The sequence below is a fragment of the Stegostoma tigrinum genome, chromosome X (genome assembly GCF_030684315.1).
Source record: "Stegostoma tigrinum isolate sSteTig4 chromosome X, sSteTig4.hap1, whole genome shotgun sequence".
Taxonomy (NCBI): Eukaryota; Metazoa; Chordata; class Chondrichthyes; order Orectolobiformes; family Stegostomatidae; genus Stegostoma; species Stegostoma tigrinum.
The window spans coordinates 10,889,398-10,901,744 of NC_081404.1; the positions used below are offsets into that span (position 1 = coordinate 10,889,398).

Sequence of the window (12,347 nt, forward strand, 5' to 3'; positions counted from 1 at the left end):
AACCGAGGCTGCCTTTGTTCAGGCGGGACGCTCAAGTTGATTCAGGGAGTCCCGTCAAATTGTAAATATATTGTTATTCAGTGGTATTAAATATGAAATTACTTCATAAAAGGATTCAAACGTGGGGTAATATTTTGTCCATCAACTTTGTGTTAGCTTTCTGAAAAAGATATCCAATTAATCTCACTCAGAGATTGTAAGAACTGCCGATGTTTACTATAACCTGTTAAATTTAGTTCTTTTCGGTTTCTATCCAGTTTGCTTTTCAAAGTTATTCGTTGTTCTACTTCAATTGCCATTTCAAGCAGTGCGTTCAGGTTAAAGTATTTCCTCATGTTGCCTGTAGATTTTTTTTGCCAATCTGCTTATCTCTGTAATTTTTAATTGCAAAAATATACTTTATTCATCAAAAAACTTTATGTACATACACTGATAATAGACCAGTTCTTTGCATAATCAAGAAAAACAAATTTGCATCTGAGGGTTGCAAAGACCAAAAGGTATGTTTTACTAATGCAGAACACTATTTATATTTACGTTTGAGGCAATGAGAGAGTTTGACAGTTGAATGGACCCTCATTATACTTTGGCAGAAGGACCTTAGATGGTGGTCCTTCCCCACTGCCCTGTCAGCAGCTTCCCCAAGCTTTAGTACATCCCCCAGCATGTGATCTTGAACCTTGGAATGTGTCAGTCTGCAACGCAGTCAAGGTCAACTTTTTGCATTGGAAGACCAGCAAGTTTTGGACAGTCCAAAGAGCATTTTTTACTGAGTTGATTGACTGTGCCTGAAAGACCATGTTTGTCAAGGTGTGCATTCCGTGGAACAGACCATAGAGCAAAGAGTCCTACATCACGGAGTTGCTCGGAATGAACCTCAACAAAAACAACTGCATCTCGCCAGATTTCCTTTGCAAAGGCATGTTCCAACGGGAGATGTGTGACAGTCTCTTACTCCCTGCTGAAGTTGCTTCCAGGCAGCAAGTAGTGTGACAGAGAGTCTGGGTACATGTGAAGGATCTTACAGGTAACGCCCTTCCATCACCATCAGCATAGCTACATCTTTGGTGCTTGCTGGAAATTCTGGTGATGAGGCATTCTGTCAAGTGATTTTGACAGTCTGCTCAGGGAACCACCCAACAAAATCAACTGTTTTCCCCTTCCCACAGCGTTTTGAGGACACTACGTGCTGACCACTTCCTGATAGACGTGGTCAAGGTGTTTTCCATGACAAACTTTTTGCCGAGGGACAGGTAACATGGTACGGTCCAACTGCTTGGAGCGTTCCACAGCACTGAGGCTAGACCCATCCTTCATAACACTAGGAAAAAGTAGAACCTCAATACATAATGACACTTGATGTTACTGTACCAAGGGTCTTTGCACAGCTTGATGCAGCCATACTCAAAGGTGGCCATCAGGATGAGGGTGGCATTGGGTACGTTTTCCCCCCACCTGTCTAGTGCTTTATACATGGTGTCCCTTCAGATGCAGTCCATCTTTGACCACAAGGTCTAGGGGAAGGTGGCTTAGGTGACTGTAGTGGTGCAGTTTCGGGGAATAGGCCAGACCTGCATCACACCTGGTGACCAGGTGTCTTACCTGCAATGGAGGGGCAGCAAAGCTCCCATCTGCCCATTTTTGCTTCAGCTTGGCGATATACTCCTCCAAAGTTTTGGCGCACACCCTGGCCCATCCAAACCATATTCGCAGCACCTTCAGGTAATCTGTCCTAATGGTGAAGAGGATAAAGGATCAGTTGGCCCAGTTCCTAAAGAATGTGACCTCACTGTTACCACGATTTACCTTGGCATCTGAGGCCAGTTCAAACTGTTTGCAGAAGCTTATGAGTCTATGCACTGACGGTGGATCCAAGCAGAAAACGGCTATCGTCATCCATGTACAGGGAGGCTTTGACGTTTGACAGCATGTCCACTGTGTAGCTGTGCGATATCCTGTCAAAGGCCTTCTCCTGGTCCAGGCTGATGAGGTAGGTGTCCACGCCCTGTGTCCTGAACATAGGAGCGTGAGGCTTTCAGAGATTGTCCAGGTTTGGTCAGGTGAATCACCGGACCCAGAGCAGACCTGACCTGGTTGGCAATGACCTTTAACAGGATTTTGTAGTTTGTATTTACCAATTTCTAATTTCCCTTCTCTTGTAGATGAGAGTGATGATAGTTTTCCTCATGGATTCACACACATTATGACTCACTACCTGACAGAAGCATACTGTCGTACACCTCCAGCAGGTCCTGGCTGATCAAGTCCCACAGAGCTGAGTACAACTCGACTGGTAAGCCATCGCTTCCGTGAGTTTTATTCCTTTCTAACAACTCAAGGCGTTGGTCATCTCACCCAGAGGCTGGTCCAACCTCTCCCGCGTAATGTGTGTGGTGGGGGCAGAGTGTGTGTGAGAGGGAGGGACAGACGGGAAGAGTGTGTGCGCATGTGTGGGGGGTGGAGGGAAAGAGAGAAACTGTGTGTGTGTGTGTGTGTGTGTGTGCACGCGCGCACTTGAAAAACTGTGTGTATAAGAGGATCTGCGTGTGTGTGAGTGTGAGAGAGAGTGTACAGTGTGGTGGGGTCACCTGTAGTGCGACATGAACCCAAGATCCTGGTTGAGGCCCTCCTCATGGGTACCAAACCTGGCTATCAGCCTCTACTTGGCAACTAAATGTTGTTGTGTATCCTGAAGTCTGCCTTGGAGGACATTTACCTGAAGATCCGAGGCTGATTGTTCTTGACCACTGAAGTGTTCCCCCACTGGGAGGGAATATCCCTGTCTGGTAATTGTTACCATGACAGGGTATAATGTTGTGGTCGATGTTATCCCAAGTCTGAGTAGTTTGCTGCGAACAGTAGTCTGTTTAAGATTTGGTGGTTGTTCGAAGGTGAGAAGTGGAGGTGTGGGGAAGATGGATAATGTCTTGAAGGCTGCGAAGAACATGGCGTAGTTTCTGCGCTCCCAGGAAGTACTGGACAACAAAAGGTACTGTGTCTGTGTATCCTGTGTCTGCCTTCTGAGGAGGACATTACGGTTTTTCGCTGTGGCATGTTAGAACTGGTGATCAGAGTTGACCATCATATCCTGTTCCTACGAGGGTGTCCTTCAATACTTCAGGTTTCTGTCGTGTTTCTCCTCATCTCAACAGATTCTGTGTAGATGTAAGGGCTTGTCTGTAGGGGATGGCTGTTTTAATAAGTTTAGGGTGGAAGCTAGAGAAGTGCAGCATTGTGAGGTTATCTGTGGGTTTGTGGTAGAGTGAGGTATTGAGGTGTCCGTCCCCCTGATGGAGATGCATATGTCCCACTCACATATACACACACACACACTCACTCTCTCACTCCCCTCCTGATCCCACACACATGTACACACAAGTAAATCTACGGGGTGAATTTGTATTTGTAGATACATTCTATTTTGTTCAAAAAGCACACAATTTATAGACAGTCAGTCAATGTGGCATTTTATAAATTCCTACTTTTGAAATAAAACCAGTCTGACTCCAAACCAAAACACAAACAGATTCTAAACAAGGTCTCACACCTGACGTGCATTGTCTGACCTAAAATGTCAGCTCCTCTTTAGTTCTCTCAGGACAGTGATTTGAAAGGAATTTGGGAATTTACATATGCATATTAAAACCTTCTAACTGATTAAAGATTTAACAGCATGTTAGATTTGTTTAATGCATCCTCATCAGTGGTGTGATCCTTTGATTTTTTACTTTTAATTCTGTGTCTGATACTACCTCTCACACTAACACCTGAAGAAGGAGTAAGACTCTGAAAGTTCAGAGATTGTAAGAACTGCTGATGCTGGAGTCAGAGATAACACAGTGTGGAGCTGGAAGAACACAGCAGGCCAGGCTTTCCTGCTCTTCCAATTCTCCGAAAGCTTGTGTTTTCAACTAAACCTTTTGAACTATAACCTGGTGTCGTGTGATTTCCGACCTCATCTTAATTGAGACATCAGAGTTTTTTTTCAACTTCTGTTATTTAGGATTTTTGTTCCTCTCTGCCTCAGCATTGTTCTTTAGCTTGAAATTAAGTCAATTTTAAATCTACATGACTGAAAAAATATTTAAAGAAAGAATTTACAGTTGTATTGTACATGTCACTTCCACAAGTACTTCCCAAGCAGCTACTTTTAAATGGGAAATACTCAACAGATCCAGCCTCATCTGGGGAGAGAGAAACAAAGTTAACTGACCTAATATCAGCACTAGGAAACATTAGAAATTTAATAGATTTTTAGCAAGTTAAGGTGGGGAGAGGGGGAAAGCAGAAGAAAAGGCAAGGTCCGTGATACAGTGAAGTGCAGGAGAAGGTTTTACGGTGTAAAGAGAGTGGGGGTGGGAACGAAGTAAAAGATGTGTCTAGAGGAGGTGTAGTCCAAAAGCAAAAAAAAAAGTACACGATAGGACAGAAAAATCAGACAAAGTGAGGGCAGAGGTTACAATCTTAAATTTTGAATGTTGAGTTGTTTGTTGTACAACAGGTAAAGTTGCCATAGTCTTACCAGATTGTTGGGCTGCTCTCCCAGTAGAGAAATAAAAATGACTGGTGGTGGTTTAACCTGAGGGTCACCACACGTCAGGCAAGGGGAGAAAGAGAGTCCTTCATGGTAACCTCAGCCAATGCAGGAATTAAACCCTCACTGTTGGCATCACTAACCAGCTGTCTAGCCAACTGGGCTAACCGACCCCCTTACAGAAGGTTGTAATACACCCAGTCAAAAGATGAGATGCTGTTCCTCGAATTTGTGTTGAGCTCTTTCAAAACATTGCCACAGGCTGAAGGCAGAAAGGTCAGAGTGAGGGCAAGATGGAGAATTAAAATGACAAGCAACCGGATGCTCAGGGTCACACTCACAAACTGAACAGAACAGAGTTTTTCAGCAAGGCACTGCCCAATCTGTTTAGTCTCTCCAATGTAGAGGAGGCTATATTGTGAGCAGCAAATACAGTAAACCAAATTGAAAGAAGTACAAGTACATTGTTGTCTTCTGACTCAAAGAGAGCAAAAACTGCCGATGCTGGAGTCTGAGATAACAAGGGTCTTCTTCAGAAAAGCATCCAGACCCAAAACGTCAGCTTCCCTGCTCCTCTGGTGCTGTCTGGCCTACAGTGTTCATCCAGCTCCACACTTTGTTACCTACATTGTTGTCTTGCCTGGAAGGACTGTTTAGCACCTCAGATAGCAAGAAATGAGGGGCGAAAGGGCAGGTGTTGCAATTCCTATGCTTGCATGGGAAGCTGCACTTGACCAGAATACTCATGGCACTTTCAGCGTTTTGAATGAACTACAGAACTTTCATATCCATAAGAACAGGCAGTTAAATCCTTGGTTTAATGTGTCATCTCATGGGCAGCACTTCATTTTGAGACACCATCATGAGTACTGCACAGAACTGTCAGCCTCAGCTATGTATTCAGATCCTGGATGAGGTTCAAATCCTCAAACTTTGTGATTTAGCAAAAACTGGGGCAATATTATGCAGTTAGAGATAATGGGAACTGCAGATGCTGGAGAATCCGAGATAACAAAGTGTGGATCTGGATGAACGCAGCAGGCCAAGCAGCATCTCAGGAGCACAAAAGCTGACGTTTCGGGCCTAGACCCTTCATCAGAGAGGGCGATGGGGAGAGGGTTCTAAAATAAATAGGGAGAGAAGGGGATGCAGACCAAAGATGGATAGAGGAGAAGATAGGTGGAGAGGAGAGTATAGGTGGGGAGGTAGAGAGGGGATAGGTCAGTCTGGGGAGGATGGACAGGTCAAGGGGGCGGGATGAGGTTAGTGGGTAGGAAATGGAGGTGCGGCTTGAGGTGGGAGGAGGGGCTGGATGAGAGGAAGAACAGGTTAGGGAGGCAGGGACAGGCTGGTTTTGGGATGCAGTGGGCAGAGGGGAGATTTTGAAGCTTGTGAAATCCACATTGATACCATTGGGCTGCAGGGTTCCCAAGCGGAATATGAGTTGCTGTTCCTGCAACCTACGGGTGGCTTCATTATGGCGCTAAACAGTCCTTCCAGGCAAGACAACAATGTAGGTAACAAAGTGTGGAGCTGGATGAACACTGTAGGCCAGGCAGCACCAGAGGAGCAGGGAAGCTGACGTTTTGGGTCTGGATGCTTTTCTGAAGGCCCAGGATGGACATGTCATCTAAGAAATGGGAGAGGGAGTTAAAATGGTTCGCGACTGGGAGGTGCAGTTGTTTATTGCGAACCGAGCATAGGTGTTATGCAAAGCGGTCCCCAAGCCTCGACTTGGTTTCCCCAATGTAGAGGAAGCCACAACGGGTACAGCGGATGCAGTATACCACATTGCAGATGTGCAGGTGAACATCTGCTTGATGTGGAAAGTCATCTTGGGGCCTGGGATTTCACAAGCTTCAAAATCTTCCCCCTCCCCACTGCATCCCAAAACCAGCCTAGCTCGTACCTGCCTCCCTAACCTGTTCTTCTTCTCACCTATCCCCTCCTCCCACCTCAAGCCGCACCTCATCCCGCCTCCTTGACCTGTCCGTCCTCCCCAGGCTGACCTATCCCCTCCCTACTTCTCCGCCTACACTCTCCTCTCCACCTATCTTCTCCTCTATCCATCTTCAGTCCGCCTCCCCATCTCCTCCTATTTATTTCAGAATCCTCTCTCCATCCCCCTTTTCTGATGAAGGGTCTAGGCCCGAAACATCAGCTTTTGTGCTCCTACGATGCTGCTTGGCCTGCCGTGTTCATCCAGCTCCGCACTTTGTTATCTCCAATATAATGCAAGCTGTTTATGTGAAACATCACATGATCTATGACGATTACACTGATTCGCCTTCAGACTTGAAACATGCTCCCAGTTTCTCAAAACAATTTTAAAGGTAAGGGATGAAAACTCTTAAATCAGCCCTAATAAAGATGAGTTCAGAAAATTGATTAGAAAATTAATTCTGCTCTTTCATAAACTTAGATCTGACATCTTTAGGGCTATCACACAGCAGATCAGTTCTTAAACAAAGGACAATAAATGACTTTTTTTAGCCCTTTAACTTAAAAGAATTTGAATTTCATTTTCACATTTTAGATTAGATTCCCTACAGTGAGGAAACAGGCCCTTTTGGCCCAACAAGTCCACACCGCCCCTTGGAGCATCCCACCCAGACCCATCCCCCTATAACCCACACACCCCTGAACACTATGGACAATTTAGCACAGCCAATCCACCTAACCTGCACATCTTTGGACTGTGGGAGGAAACCTGAGCACCTGGAGGAAACCCACACAGACACAGGGAGAATGTGCAAACTCCACACAGACCGAGGCGGGAATTGAACCCAGGCCCCTGGTGCCGGGAGACTGCAGTGCTAACCACTGAGCCACCGTGCCGCCCTGATTACGCCAATCCCAGAGCAGATTGCCAGGTCACCTGTTTGCAGGAATCTACTTGTGTTATTTTTAGGAGGTGAAATGAAAATATCCCTGGATACCTTGGGTTTCGATTTCCATTGGTTGCCAGTTAAAGAAAAACAGGTGTCTGTTATACATCTTATCTTTCATGCACCTTCCCTTAATAGTGCAATGAAAGTCATTAAGCAGATACGAGCCAAATTGTACTGTCCAATCTCGTAATACACTTGAGCAGTAGCATGTATCAGAAGTAGGGCAATAATATTATGATCAGAGATAATGGGGTGATTTGATTTGATTTATTGTCACGTACCAACATACAGTGAAAAATATTGTTTTATGGACTAACCAGACAAATCATACCTGAAGTAAGTACATCAGGGTAATTGAGTCATAAAATGATAGAGTCATACAACACGGAAACAGACCCTTCAGTCCAACCAGGCTTGGAGGGCTGAAGGGCCAGTTCCCACGCTGTATTGTTCTTCGTTGTTTGTTCTTTGAAAAAAGTCCCAGAGAACAGAATGCAGAATATAGTGTTACAGCTACAGAGAAGGTGCAGAGAAAGATCAACTCTAATATATGAGAGGTCCATTCATTAGTCTGATAACAGCAGGGAAGAAGCTGTTCTTAAATCTGTTAGTACGTGTTTTGTACCTTCTGCCCAACAGAAGAGGGTGGAAGACAGTATACTTGGGGTGGGAGGGGCCTTTGATTATGTTGGCTGCTTTCCTGAGGCAGCAGGAAGTGGAGACAGAGTCAGCAGAAGGAAGGCTGGTTTTTGTGATGGACTGGGCTGTGTTCACAACTCTCTGTAATTTCCTGCAGTCCTGGACAGAGCAGTTGCCGTTCCAAACTGTGAAGCATCTAGATAGGATGCTTTCTATGGTGCGTTTATAAAAATTGAAAAGAGTCATTGTGAACTTGATGAATTTCCTTAGCCTCCTGAGGAAGTAGGGTTGTTGGTTTCCTTTCTTGACTGTGACATCAATATGGATGGGCCAGGACAGATTGTTGGTGATATTTACTCTCAGGAACGTGAAGCTCTCAACCACTTCCACCTCAGCACCATTGATACAGACAGGGGCGAGTCATCCACACTGCTTCCTGAAGTCAATAACAAGTCCCCTTCATTTTGCTGACAGTGAGGGAGAGATTGTTGTCTTTACGTCATACCACTAAGCTCTCTTATCTTTTTCCTGTACTCTGTCTTGTCATTGTTCGAGATGTGACCCTCCACAATAGTGTCATCAGTAAATTTGTAAATGAGTTAGAGCTGAATTTGGCCACACAGCTGTGAGTGTGTAAAGAGTATAGTACAGGGCTGAGTACGCAGCCTTACGGGGGCCTGGTGTTGAGGATTATTGTGGAGGGGGTGTTGTTACCTATTCTTACTGATTACAGTGTGCTCAAGGATCCAGTTGCAGAGCAGGGATAGAGTCCTAGGTCTCAGAGGTTTGGAGATGGATTTTGTTGGAATTGTGGTGTTGATGGTGGAACTAAAGTCAATAAGTAAGAGTTTGACATAGATGTCCTTGTGATCCAGATGTCCCAGGGACGAATGTAGTGCCAGGGAGGTGGTGTCTGCTGTGGACCTGTTGTGATGGTGGGTGAACTGTAGGTGGATCAAGGCCATCTGGGAGGCTGGAGTTATCTATGAGATTACTGACCTCTCAAAGCACTTCATAATGATGGACATCAGAGCCGCTGGGCAGTATTACCTGATTGTTATTTGGCTCTGAGATGATGGTGGTCTTCTTGAAGCAGGTGGGAACCTCGCATTGGAGTAAGGAAAAGTTAAAGATGTCTGCAAATACTCCCACCAGCTGGACTGCACATGATCTGAGTGCACAACTGAGGACTCTGTCCAGGCCAGTCACTTTCTGTGGGTTCACCCTGGAGAAAGCCAATCTAACATCTAACATTCAAATACTTATATGGGGCTTTTAAAAGGAATAGATACCCAAAAAGCACAATCCGCCCATTATCTCCGCGACAGACCACAACAAGAAGACACAACATGGCCAGACACACTAGTCACCCTGTTATACATTGGAGACCTATCAGAGATGACCACAAGACTATTCAGACCCCTAGGTATCAGGGTGGCCCTCAAACCAACAACCACCCTGCGACAGGATGGTTTTTTTTGTTTCAGCAGCAAGGGGAGCAGGACCGTCGACCAGGTAGCTGCCGGGAAGGTGAGTCACTGTGTTAAAAACTTACCTCGTGAATAGGCGGAGCGTACGCTGAGCAGGAGCGGACATGGGACTGCTGAGTAAGTTAGGTAATATATTTGTGTGGTTGCGTTACCCGAAACACTACTCGGGTAGTGTCTCCCACCCATCCTCCTCCTCTAATCAAAAAAAAGGTTCTGTGCACCAGATTGGTAAGGTAACTAGTTTTTTTTTTATTCTTTATTTTTCAACAGTCTCTTTGGGAATTTAGAATAATGGGAATGGAGGTCAGGGCAGTTGAATGTTCCTCCTGCAGAATGTGGAAGGTAAGGGTCACCACTAGTGTCCCTGCTGACTACATCTGCGGGAACTGCACCCAACTCCAGCTCCTTGAAAACCATGTTAGGGAACTGGAGCTGGAGCTGGATGAACTTCGGATCATTCGGGAGGCAGAGGGTGTTATTGAGAGAAGTTACAGGGAGGTAGTCACTCCTCAGGTACAAGAAAAAGGCAGATGGGTTACAGTCAGGGGCCGGAAAGGGAACCGACAGACAGTGCAGGGATCCCCTGTGGCCATTCCCCTCAACAATAAGTATACCGTTTTGGATACTGTTGGGGGGGAACGACTTACCGGGGAAAGCAGTGGGGCACAGGTCTCTGGCACAGTATCTGTCCCTGCTGCTCAGAAGGGAAGGGGGAAGAGGAGCAGAGCATTAGTCATTGGGGACTCCATAGTTAGGGGGACAGATAGGAGGTTCTGTGGGGACGAGAGACACTCACAGTTGGTGTGTTGCCTCCCAGGTGCCAGGGTTCACGATGTCTCTGATTGTGTTTTGGGGATCCTTAAGGGAGAGGGGGAGCAGCCCCAAGTCATGGTCCACATCGGCACCAACAACATAGGTAGGAAGAGAGATGGGGATTTAAGGCAGAAATTCAGGGAGCTAGGATGGAAGCTTAGAGCTAGGATGAACAGAGTTGTTGTCTCTGGTTTGTTGCCCGTGCCACGTGCTAGTGAGGCGAGGAATAGGCAGAGAGAGGAGTTGAACACGTGGCTTCAGGGATGGTGCAGGCTGGGGTAGGTGGGACCTCGACAAGCAGGATGGTCTTCACCTGAACCAGAGGGTCACCAATATCCTGGGGGGGAAATTCGCTAAGGCTATTCGGGTGGGTTTAAGCTAATTCAGCAGAGGGATGGGAACCAAAATTGTAGTTCGAGTATAGAAAAGGTTGAGAGTAGGGGGGTCTGAAATAAAGTTTCAGGATGCAAGATGGCACCAGCAAGCAAGAAGTTGGTTTGAAGTGTGTCTACTTCAACGCCAGGAGCATCCGGAATAAGGTGGGTGAACTTGCAGCATGGGTTGGTACCTGGGACTTCGATGTTGTGGCCATTTCGGAGACACGGATAGAGCAGGGACAGGGATGGTTGTTGCAGGTTCCGGGATTTAGATGTTTCAGTAAGAACAGAGAAGATGGTAAAAGGGGTGGAAGTGTGGCATTGTTAGTCAAGGACATTATTACAGTTGCAGAAAGGATGTTTGGGGACTCGTCAACTGAGGTAGTATGGGCTGAGGTTAGAAACAGGAAAGGAGAGGTCACCTTGTTGGGAGTTTTCTATAGGCCTCCGAATAGTTCCAAATATGTAGAGGAAAGGACAGCAAAGATGATTCTCAATAGGAGTGAGAGAGACAGGGTAGTTATCATGGGGGACTTCAACTTTCCAAATATTGACTGGGAGTACTATAGTTTGAGTACTATAGATGGTTCAGTTTTTGTCCAGTGTGTGCAGGAGGGCATCCTGACACAGTATGTAGACAGGCCAACAAGGGGTGAAGCCACATTAGATTAGGTACTGGGTAATGAGCCCAGCCAGGTGTTAGATTTGGAAGTGGGTGAGCACTTTGGTGATAGCAATCACAATTCTGTTATGTTTACTTTAGTGATGGAAAGGGATAGGTGTATACTACTGGGCAAGAGTTATAGCGGGGGAAAGGCAATTACGATGAGATTAGGCAAGATTTAGGGAGCATAGGATGGGAAGGAAACTGCAGGGGATGGGCACAGTAGAAATGTGGAGCTTATTCAAGGAAAAGCTCCTGTGTGTCCGAGATAAGGATGTATCTGTCAGGCAGGGAGGAAACTGTAGAACGCGGGAGCCATGGTTTACAAAGGAAGTGGAATCTCTGGTCAAGAGGAAGAAGGCGGCTTATGTTAGGATGAGATGTGAAGGCTCAGTTAGGGCGCTTTGAGGGTGACAAGGTAGCCAGGAAAGACCTAAAGAGAGAGTTCAGAAGAGCCATGAGGAGACATGAGAAGTTGTTGGTGGATAGGATCAGGGTAAACCCTAAGTCTTTCTATAGGTATTTAAGGAATAAAAGAATGACGAGAGTAAGATTAGGGCCAATCAAGGATAGTAGTGGGAGGTTATGTGTGGAGTCAGAGGAGATAGGGGAAGCACTAAATAAATATTTTTTGACAGTATTCACTCTAGAAAACGACAATGTTGTCGAGGAGAATACTGAGATACAGGCTACTAGACTAGGTGGGATTGAGGTTCACAAGGAAGAGGTATTAGAAATCCTACAGAGTGTGAAGATAGATAAGTCCCCTGGGCCAGATGGGATTTATCCTAGGATCCTCTGGGAAGCCAGGGAGGAGATTGCCGAGCCTTTGGCATTGATCTTTAACTCGTCATTGTCTACAGGAATAGTGCCAGACGACTGGAGGATAGCAAATGTGGTTCCCCTGTTCAAGAAGGGGAGTAGAGACAACCCTGGTAA

General features: G+C 45.9%; 1 long non-coding RNA gene across 1 annotated transcript in view; it reads left to right on the forward strand.

Annotated features, from left to right (window-relative positions):
• The first annotated feature begins 1 nt into the window (after position 1).
• The window catches only part of LOC125448387 (uncharacterized), a 34,987-nt gene continuing 22,641 nt past the window's right edge, over positions 2 to 12,347 (forward strand). Inside the window, exons 1-2 of the long non-coding RNA XR_007246698.1 lie at positions 2 to 61; positions 2,163 to 2,293. This is a non-coding gene — a long non-coding RNA (uncharacterized LOC125448387). The remainder of the gene's footprint in view (positions 62 to 2,162; positions 2,294 to 12,347) is intronic.